The 11,577-nt window shown below is 45.5% G+C and overlaps 1 long non-coding RNA gene across 1 annotated transcript in view; it reads left to right on the top strand.

Moving 5' to 3' along the window:
• Positions 1–912: 912 nt before the first annotated feature.
• Positions 913–11,577, top strand: part of LOC130361271 (uncharacterized) — a 48,340-nt gene continuing 37,675 nt past the window's right edge. Inside the window, exon 1 of the long non-coding RNA XR_008890931.1 lies at positions 913–961. This is a non-coding gene — a long non-coding RNA (uncharacterized LOC130361271). The remainder of the gene's footprint in view (positions 962–11,577) is intronic.

Raw genomic sequence — 11,577 nt, 5'->3', positions numbered from 1 at the left:
GTTCGCACGTAATCTTCTATTTTCGGTATATGCAAATGAGGTGCTAACTGGCATCGGCCAGGTTAACTGGCACTCCGACGTCAGTGCCGCATGCCGTAGCGCCGCCCAGCTCATCAATATTCCTCCCCTCTCTCTTCAATACAGAGCGGGGAGAAGAGGGAGAGGTGGAGGGAGGGGAGGAATATTGATGAGCTGGGCGGCGCTGCGGCATGTGGCACTGATGTCAGAGTGCCAGTTAGCCTGGCCGGTGCCAGTTAGCACCTCATTTGCAGGATACGGGCACGGTAAGCATCAAACTGATCAGCGTCCCCCGCACTACCAGACAGTACCGCTGGTTAGTGCGGGGGGAGTAAGCTGACAGTTTCCAGGGGGGAGTAAGCTGACAGCTGGTGTGGGGGGGGGGACGGCTGAGTGATGGTATTCTCAACAGGGCTGGTTTTTCCTACAGGCTAAATAGGCCTATAGCACACTTTTGATGGGGGCGCGCGGCCCGCTGCCACCCCTGCACAATTCGGTACTGCCCCCCCCCCCCCCCTGTGTGCTCACATTGTCACTCACAGGTACAGCAGCAAATGCTGCCAGACTGGAGCGTTGAGCGCAATATGTGCCCCTCACTCTCAGAGCGGTGTACGGCAATCAATTGTTCCCCCTATACAACTTCACAGTCACTGCCTGGTAACCCTAAAACAACTCTGGCGGTGCTGCGCTCCTCTATCTATCAGGAGTGCAGCACTGTCACTTACCCCTCCTCCGCCTCTTCCTCAACGGCTTTCTAAATGCTGGTGGTATAGGACCTGTAATAATGTCAATATCATGTGACCTGTCACATGTTAGGGGTGGAGCTGAGCAGCATAGAAGAAATGATGACTGAAGGACCTGTGTGATGCTGTGGAGGAGGCGGGGCTGAGCTACGCTGGAGTGGAGGTCTCATGTCACCCCAGTAGGAAGAAGATTACATGAGGTTTGTTACAGTGTGTCACCCCAGTAGTAAGGAGATTATATGAAGAGGAGGTTTGTTACAGTGTGTCACCCCAGTTGTAAGGAGATTACATGAGGAGGAGGTTTATTGCAGTGTGTCACCCCAATAGTAAGGAGATTACATGAGGAGGAGGTTTGTTACAGTGTGTTACCCCAGTAGTAAGGAGATTACATGAGGAGGAGGTTTGCTACAGTGTGTCGCCCCAGTAGTAAGGAGATTACATGAGGAGGAGGTTTGTTACAGTGTGTCACCCCAGTAGTAAGGAGATTACATGAGGAGGAGGTTTGTTGCAGTGTGTCACCCCAGTAGTAATGAGATTACATGAGGAGGAAGTTTGTTACATTGTGTCACCCCAGTTGTAAGGAGATGATTACATGAGGAGGAGGTTTATTGCAGTGTGTCACCCCAATAGTAAGGAGATTACATGAGGAGGAGGTTTGTTACAGTGTGTTACCCCAGTAGTAAGGAGATTACATGAGGAGGAGGTTTGTTACAGTGTGTTACCCCAGTAGTAAGGTGATTACATGAGTAGGAGGTTTGTTACAGTGTGTCACCCAAGTTGTAAAGTGATTACATTAGGGCAGTGGTTCTGAAACCTTTTTCACTACCCCCAAATGGTGAAAGTATGTCCGTGGGAACTTACGCACGAGGAGTACCCGCGGACAAAATAAGTCATAAAATTACTTATTTTCATAATAAGTATAACGATTATAACCACTATGCGAATTTCGCGAATATATGACGAATATTCGTGAAATATCGCGAATTCGAATATGGCCTATGCCGCTCATCACTAGATACAATGTCTGATCCCAGAGGATCTGGCCGCTGGGACCATCCACGATCTCCAGGCCAGTGACAGCTTGGAGCTTCCATGTTCGTGACATCACGCCATGCCCCCTTCATTTATGTCTATGGGAGGGGGTGTAACGGTTAGTACATAGCCATCACGCCTCCTCCCATAGACATGAATGGAGGGGGCGTAATGGCTGTGGCTGCCTCTCATCCCGCACGGAGTTCGCTCCGTGCACCGGAAGACTGGGGTGCAGCTCTTACAGTTCCCAGTAGCCGCACCCCCATGATCAGACATCTTATCCCCTATGCTTTGGAAGGGGATAAGATGTTTAGGAGTGGAGTACCCCTTTAAACACTGAGTCTGATACTTCAATAGTTAGTCTAAAAGTACAATATTACCACATAATAACATTTAATAATACGGCAAAGACACAAAAACAATAGTATCATACACTACTATTCACTAAAGTAGATGATGATGAACAGTATAATCGCTTACCTACTTTTGACCAAACAGTAAGCAGTGTAGCATAGCACATTGCTGAATACTATCCAGGTGCAGGGACTCTTATCTTTGGACAGGTGTCCATGCTCCTCTACCAAGATTCAGGCTCCTCAGGTGTGCAGACTTTTGCTTTTCCTACTTTCATTCTAAAGGTTGGCAAGATGTAGAGAGCAGATCAGAGTGCACAGATTTTGTAGTCTGTTACCATGGAGATGCATAGATTTGCATAGTAGATGCAGAACAAAATGATAGAAAAATCAACACAATATAAAATTTGTTTGCAAAGCTGCATAGAGCCTCTACCTCTACTGTCTCAGTTCATGTGACATTTGCTTTGAAAAAAATTACAGGCTTTCACACAGCTCACGGCTCATGCAAGCAAAGCAAACTCCAATAATGCTTAGAGAATTGCTGGTTATACTATTCCCCCCTATAATCATCAAATTGACCCCATAAAGCAGTATTCTATAATTAGTGTACATAAAATAGTGCACATACATTTCTAGTAGAAAGTCCAATAAAAAAAGACAACGTTATCTTAATGACTTATGCAAATGTATTTAGAACTCACTGCAGAATTTACATAGTTGGTTGACCTCACCAGAAACGGCATGGGACATAGGCATTGGATAAGGTCATAGTCAATGTTCCACTGCACACTAAGGATTAGTTACATTTCTTTTCGGGTCGTTCAGGCAATACAATAATGACTTTTTAGCAGGGAAATGATGACACATGCAGAGCAGTTCAGGGTGACTAACACACCAAGGGTCTGGAATTCTACTTTCCATCAATCTCATTTTAATTACATCCTATAAATTGGAGTTCACAGTCAATTTAATAGAAGGAGGAAATTGACAAAACAAGGTTACGAAAGGACAGTCTTGGAGTGTATTTGAATATGACACTTTAATATTCGTGACTAAGTGACAATCTGGTGCCTCATATTACTGCTTTTATCTTTCAAAATGATTTTCATTACCGGCTATTTTGTGTCGAAATTCAGTTTTAAATATGTTAAATTGAAGAAGTAGTTGCCGGTCTACTCAGTAACAAGCTTATAGTATAATATTTATCCGCAGTGCTATTCTAGCGGTCTGTGAAGCGGTGGTACTGACACTAAAGTGTGGTAGATACTTTTCACGTAAAAAGTGATCTTTGATGCCTGAAGAAGAAACCGGTCCGGTTTAGTAAAGCGTAGCATGTTTTAATAAAATACGTTTTTATTATCACCCTTGGATAACCTACTGGCAGCGCCTATTATCCTCCGTGGAGTTTGGAGTGGTATTGGAATCTATTATTCATGCTTGTGAACATGAGGAGGAATGTGCAGCAGCCTTAAATGAACTAGTGCATATACGTGTTGTGCCGGAATTTGCACAACCGTTTTAGGTGAGTTAATCCTTGGCTCACCTATTTTTAATTTCTTATGCTGAAGGTGTCACATCAGGGAGCACTTTTGTCTTTTGTATTTTTGTTTTATTTCTTAATGGTTACAGTTCACAAATGTGGCACGCAAAGCTTGGTGGTTATACTCAGTAGGTTCTTGTGTTCGAACAATTGCAGAACACAAACTTTAATTATCCATTCCAGGATCTCTTACTGGGCCCAAACCATAAGAGTTCAATTGCTGACTTCTTCCCATACCGTCTGTGCCGCTTTGGGTCTCTGGAAGGCTACCTCCACCACGGCTTTCCCAACTAGGTGTTTCTAAAAGGGTTGCACCAGCCACTTGGTTTTGGTTGCATGGTGCCTCCATGGATTCCTATGATCACTCCATTAGGTACCATAGTCTAGAAAAATGCTAACTAGAAACTGCTACCCAAATACAGAATGCAACAGAGCACGATGCATTGTCTTTCGCCCCAAACACGTTAAAATGTGTTGTTTGTTCTTCTTTCTTCTATAAGAAAGCCAGTTGTGTGCAACTGTGGTGACTAAGTTTCCTTTACTACCTGTGATGATTCGCTTTGAGATAGGTGCGGTTGCAGTATTGAGGTAACGATACAGCGTTTTTAAATCAAAGTCCAGTATTCTATTCACACTTGAGCATACAGCAAAACAGTCTTTAAACTCAGAACAATGGAAAACATAAGTCCACCTGTATTTCCTTGGTGCTTGTTCACACCTGAGTTCATGCCGTGCGGTACTAAGCAAGACTTTTCCAAGCCTTCAGCTAGGTTGTTCAGCAGCTTCCAATCTAGGAGCAACCAGAGGGTATAACTCCACACTCAGCTCTCTCTGGCAGTGTGTGCTTCAAATAGCAAATCCCCCTCAGCTGGTGAGGTAGCAACAAAAGCTGGCCTGGATTGTGGGGAATGACCCCCCACCCTGCACTTGGTCATTCCCAGTAAGAGCCGTCCCGGATTGGCCTTAAAGCCATACTACAGTCTTAGTGTCAGATTGCATCACAGTACGGACACTTAATAATACCGGCTCTTACTTCACCAAAGCCAGGAGCCTTGGTGACACATAGCGTCCATCGACCACCATACCCTTCACCTTCTCACATACCCCCCCCCTTTGTTCAAGCCCGAGAGGGTGAATACTTGTGCAACAATGGCCCCGTGACAGGGCATCGGCGTTGCCTAGCAACCAACCAGCCCTGTGTTCAACCATGAACTTAAAATTTTGTAAGGACAAAAATCACCGGGCGATCCTGGCATTTTTCTCCCCAACAAATAATAGCGGAGAGACTCGAGTGCCCACTTAATGGCCAGGCACTCTCTCTCCATTATACTATACCTGGTCTCGGCCGGGTAAGTTTGCGACTGAGAAAGACAATGAGATGCTCCGCCCCATTGACTTTCCGCGAGAGTACAGCACCAAGGCCTACCTCAGAAGCATCTGACAGTACTACGAACTCCTTTTTGAAGTCGGGTGTCACCAAAACAGCATAGGGCCAACTTCAAAGCGGAGAAAGCCTGCTCTGCCTTTTCATTCCAACTCACCATTACCAACTTGCATCCCTTCAAGAGGTCTGTTAAGGGTGCAGCTACTGTAGCGAAGTGGGGAATAAACCTCATGTAATAACCCACCATCCCCAGAAACGACTTGACTTGATGGGTAGTGACAGGCCATGGCCAATTACGAATGGCCTCTACTTTGTTTATCTAGGGTTTGACAACTCCCCGCCCAATGACATACCCCAGGTATTTGGTCTCTTCCAATCCAATTGCACATTTTTTGGGGTTAGCAGTTAACCCAGCTTTCCTGAGGGAGTCTACCACGGCCTGCACTTTTGGTAGATGACTTTCCCAGTCGAGGCCTGGGGCACTTCTCGCACTGCGAACATAAGAAAGGGCAGTAAAAGGTCCCATTTTTTCCCATCTCTAGCCACCATCTGCTTTAACATATTTTTTAACATTTGGTTAATCCTTTCTACTAAGCCATCTGTCTGCGGGTGGTACACGGAGGTCCGTAGCTGTTTAACCTGCAACAGCTTACTGAGCTCTTTCATTTCTTTAGACATAAACGGGGTTCCCTGGTCAGTCAACACCTCTTTAGGTAAAACAACTCGGGAAAATATTTCTATTAGCTCCTTAGCTATGAGTTTGGCCGAGGGATGTCGCAGAGGCAGCGCCTCAGGATACCTAGTTGCATAGTCCAGGACTACCAGAATGTGTTGGTGCCCCCTAGTGGACTTTGGTAACGGACCTACCAGATACATAGCGATCCGTTCAAATGGGATCTCAATAACTGGAAGAGGAACCAGGGGACTATGGTAATGTGGCTGGGGGCTAGTTATTTGACATGTTAGGCAAGACTCACAGTACCTCTCAACCTCTTTGTAGACACTGGTCCAGTAAAAACGCTGCAAAATTTGGTCCTGCATCTTCTGCTGGTCCAGGTGTCCCCTAGAACATGTTGGTGGGCTAACTCTAACACCAACCTCCTATACGCTTTAGGCACCACCAACTGTTCCACATTCTCTCCCCGTACTTGATTTACCCAGTACAGCATCCCCTGGTGGACCACAAAGCGGGAGTACAACGTCTCGGCCCCGGTTGTTGTGGTGCACCTTCCACGACCAAGACATTTTCCCAGGCCTGAGATAATGTCGGGTCCTAGTGTTGTGCTGTACCGAAATTTTCACCAGAGACGTTGAGGTCTGCCAACTCGGGACCTGACAGCAGCTCCTCCACATCTCCCACCATTACATGCAATGGAAATGTTTCTGTTTCCTCCACTGTAGGAGTGGTTACCCCAACTGTGGTTGCTTCAGACTCAGGTTCCCAGGGTTCCGGGGTCACCCCTGAATAGGGTCAGTCTATTGGGGACACCCCTGCCTCACAGGAACTCTTAACTGGGACCACAAGGACACAAATCCTGGTCGTGGAGTAACCTCTCCCTCTCGGCCACTCTTTCAAAGACCGGCAGGTAGGTCTCAACATTATCTGCAGCGGTCATCTTAGGCATCGCCAACCGAACAGCCTTCCGTGCATCTGGGTTGGTCCGGGTTTTCGCAGCATGCTTGAAGCGCCATCACCTGTGGTAGCAGTAGCTGGTTGGTCTCCTGCTGGTGCTTGTTGGCCTCCTGCTGGTGCCTGTTGAATTACTGCTGCTGTTTCGTGGGTTCCTGCTGTAGCCTGTTTGTCTCCCGCTGCTGTAAGTTGGCCTCCATGAGTGCCTTTATAACTGCCTCTATTTTGGCAACACTCCTCTGCTTCAACTTTCTCGAGAAAACAGCGCTGCTGTACTGTCAGACACTTGCCAGCAGGATCGTTGCCCCTAGCAACCACTTCAACAGGTTATCCCAGCCACAGTTCTTTGCAAACAGCGTACAGCAAGTCAAACGCTGACCTCACTGCGGTGCCCGCATCTTCCACCAAATGTGAAGACTCGCTCTTGCAGATAGGTGTGGTTGCAGTATTGAGGTAAGGAGACAGCGGTTTTAAATCACACATGAGTTTGTGCCGTGCGGCACTAAGCAGGACTTTTCCAAGCCTCCAGGTAGGCTGTTTAGCAGCTTCCACTCTAGGAGCAACAACAGGGAAGAACTCCACACACAACTTTCTCTTGCTCTGTGAGCTGCAAATACCAAATCCCCCTCAGGTGGTGAAGCAGCCTAGCTTTAAGGCCAACAAAAGCTGGCCTGGATTGTGGGGAATGACCCCCACCCTGCACTTGGTCATTCCCAGTAAGAGCTGTCCCGGAATGGCCTTAAAGCCATACTACAGTCTTAGTGTCAGACTACCTCACAATACAGACACTGAATAATACCGGCTCTTACTTCTAGTGTTGAGCGGCATAGGCCATATTCGAATTCGCGAATATTCGCGAATATATGGACGAATATTCGTCATATTCGCGAATATTCGCATATTCGTAATATTCGCGTTTTATTTTCGCACATGCGAATATTCGCGTGTGCAAAAATTAACATATGCGAATATTCGCATATTCAAAATTAGCATAAACGAAAATTTGCATATGCGAAAATTTGCATATTCAAATTTTCGTATATGCGAACATTCGCACACCGGTCTCACACAGTAGTATTAGAGCCTTCTTACACCACATAAGCTGGAAGCAGAGAGGGATGATCACTGTGATGTGTACTGTGAAAAAAAAACAAAAAAAAACCAAAACGAATATTCGTAATTACGAATATATAGCGCTATATTCGCAAATATTCGCGAATTCGCGAATATGCGATATTCGCAAATAAAATTCGAATTGCGAATATTCGCGAGCAACACTACTTACTTCACCATAGCCAGGAGCCTTAGTGACACATACCGCCCATCGACCACCATACCCTTCCCCTTCTCACATACCAGACAGCAGTGCTAGGCAAGACCTCATTATTTGATCCTCGTTCATCTTGCCATATACACTGTAGCAGCTTACAAAAAAGTCACAGGGGGAGATTTATCAAAACCTGTCCAGAAGAAAAGTTGACCAGTTGCCCATAGCAACCAATCAGATCACTTCTTTCATTTTTCACAGGCCTTTTCAAAAATGAAAGAAGTCATCTGATTGGTTGCTATGGGCAACTCAGCAACTTTTCCTCTGGACAGGTTTTGATAAATTTCCCTCACTGTCTTTACTAAAATAACTGAGACACATTTATTTGAACCATACTACAGGCACGCTATGTCTGGAGCAGAGTAACTCACAAAGCTGGTGTGTACTAGGGGACCTTTGCTGTAGCCATTGTCGTGTCACTAGTCCCTTTGTCTTTATCCCTGAAGCTGTACGGCTCACATTTTCTGTAAGAAGTCTTACTCACATAATGTTGTAGTTCCCAATAGCAGGGTGCAGGTTTGAAGGGTCTGTAGCTTAGCAACCACACCATCCTATGGTCTAGGTATGGGGTCTTTGTGCAAATCTTCTCCAAACACTGTCTATTTCTCCTTCCTCTGCTCAGTCTCTCAGGTGGGGCCAGGTTAAGTTGATGTCCAAGTCAATTTTCTCTGAAAGAGATTGTGGTAACTGCCTTGCGGAGGTGTAGTATAGTTGGAGTGCTGCTTCGGTATATGAGGGGTTAATTTAACCCCTGTAACTCGTGACGCCAGGGTGAGGGTTAATACGCTTAGGTAAATCTTCGGCCTATCCCCACTCTTCCCAGAAACGATAGGTGCGTGCTTAAATGAATGAAGGTCCACAATAGAGATGAACTTGAACTTGCATAAACTTTACTGGAGTACTTGCGGTACATCCAATTAACAGCAACAGTCTTAGCAATACAGTCTCTATACAGAACGGCAGTGATTGACAGATGCTGAGGACCATTGACTTATCCAAAGAGTTATTAGAATTAGGATTGGTGCAGAGATCCGTCCGGATTTAGGGGTCTATTTAGGTCCGGTGATCTTGCTGAGTTAATAGGGATTTAGATAACTCAAACTAGGTTTGGGCCTAGTTACTGCTGATGACAGCTGCGCAGATCCGTCTTCATCAGCAGCCCACGAGGAAAGAGAGCAAGTAATGGCCGCCGCTCCCTAATATGGGCATGGCCATTTTGGATTGGTCCGTGTCAGCTGTCACTCACCGTTGCAATGCATGGTGGGTGAACACGTCACAGGGACCTCCAAAGGTCCTAAAGCAAAACCATAGAGTTTACCTGATCACGTGACCCGCAGGTCCTGTTACGCTCCGAACAGGTAAATAACTAAATATATACATTTTTATACTTATAGTTAACTAAATATCAAATAGAACTACTATATTTTTTGAATTCAGGTAGAAGAAACAGACACAGTCGCACATCTACAATCTTGTATAATGATCTAATTGCTTCTCAGCATAATATCAAAAACTAACAGGTTGTTAGTATACATTTTTGATCAAAAAGTACAAGCCCACTCGCCACGTCAAGGCCCCCTATTTAGAGTGGGTCCCTAACGTCCCTAGCATAAAATGGCGTAGCACTGGGCGGCGACCACCACCGCCGCGACACCAATGCCCACGGGGGGATCGACCCACTGGCAGAGTGGCCCCAATGTCACCCAAACCAGTCTATGGGCCGCACCCCCCCCACAGACACGGTGCCACGGCAGCAACGGACGCCGCACAGCACCACACCAGTGCGAACAAGGTGTAACAGCACACTTACTATGCTCTTCCAGTCAGACTGGGAGGCTGCTGGGAAAGAAATGGCCCTGGTGTAGCTAACTACTACTTATATAGGGTTGGGCTGAGGGGGTGGGGAAGAGTGCAGACACATGTTCAATCAAAAAAAAAGGGGGGGATAGAAAACACAATGTGAATTCAGGTAGAAGAAACAGACATGGTCGCACATCTACAATCTTGTATAATGATCTAATTGCTTCTCAGCATAATATCAAAAACTAACAGGTTGTTAGTATACATTTTAGATCAAAAAGTACAAGCCCACTCGCCACGTCAAGGCCACCTATTTAGAGTGGGTCCCTAACGTCCCTAGCATAAAATGGCGTAGCACTGGGCGGCGACCACCACCGCCGCGACACCAATGCCCACGGGGGGAACGACCCACTGGCAGAGCGGCCCCAATGTCACCCAAACCAGTCTATGGGCCGCACCCCCCCGCAGACACGGCGCCACGGCAGCAATGGACGCCGCACAGCACCACACCAGTGTGAACTACTATATTTTTACTGAGTAAGTGAGAGGTGACAAGGGGAAAACTAGACAAGAGGGACCCGATGTCCTAGGGACTCTGACTATGGGGTCCTCTATACAGGTAACGTATAGGTAGCGGTACCGGGACACCACAAGATGGTATAGCTCTAAGATATCCTGTTCTCTGAATAACCCTATCAGGGAGAGTCTAATGTGCTCTGCTCTCCTCTACATGAGACTACTACCAACTTCCTGTTCTACTCAGTAGAAAGCTCCTCCCTTTTCTTTTGGAAAGTTCCTGGCTATAGCTATGTATGTGTGCATGTTAACTCCTTGGCTCCTAGCCAAACCTCATAAAGCCACAATTTCAATACAAAACATAATGCAAAAATTATAAATAGTTTAAAAGAATGAACATATACAAATAACGACCGGATGAATCTAATGGCGCCAACAGCTCGGTGCCTTCTTTAAAGCAGTTCTTAATTCCATGCTCCTGGTTTTGCCTCTTATTTTTGCATTACCAAGTACTGTCTTAAGAGACGGCTATGAATCATTGTGCAGTATGTTCGAGCCACAGCAGATGGCTTTCCATAGACTTCACTTAGCTTCTGAGCAGACGGCATGTCATCCATTATTAAGCAAGCTCTGTCCCGATCACCATACTGGCTCTATCTAGAATAACATGACTGATTGTGTATTGACTGTAGGTTAAAATACCAGGTAATCGCTCATATAAAATATCCAAATTTATATAAATATCACATTTATAGATAAAGGCAGTAAAGCACTGTGTGACTAGAAATAACCTGGTTGTTCTACAAGTGGCTCTGGTTTGGCTCGTATTTCTGACCACAAGACTGACATAGTAATGTAATAAAAGACCAGCTACAGTGGGGCAAAAAAGTATTTAGTCAGCCACCAATTGTGCAGGTTCTTACAATTCAAAATATGAGAGAGACCTGTAATTTTCATCATAGGTATACCTTGACTATGAGAGATATAATGAGAAAAATAAATCCATAAAATAACGTCTGATTTTTAAAGAATTTATTTTCAAATTATGGTGGAAAATAAGTATTTGGTCAATAACAAAAGTTTATCTCAATACTTTGTTATATACCCTTTGTTGGCAATGACAGAGGTCAAACATTTTCAGTATGTCTTCACAAGGTTTTCACACACTGTTGCTGGTATTTTGGCCCATTCCTCCATGCAAATCTCCTCTAGAGCAGTGATGTTTTGGGGC

Source organism: Hyla sarda, chromosome 3, assembly GCF_029499605.1.
Source record: "Hyla sarda isolate aHylSar1 chromosome 3, aHylSar1.hap1, whole genome shotgun sequence".
NCBI lineage: Eukaryota > Metazoa > Chordata > Amphibia > Anura > Hylidae > Hyla > Hyla sarda.
This window is presented reverse-complemented; position numbering and strand designations above follow the sequence as displayed.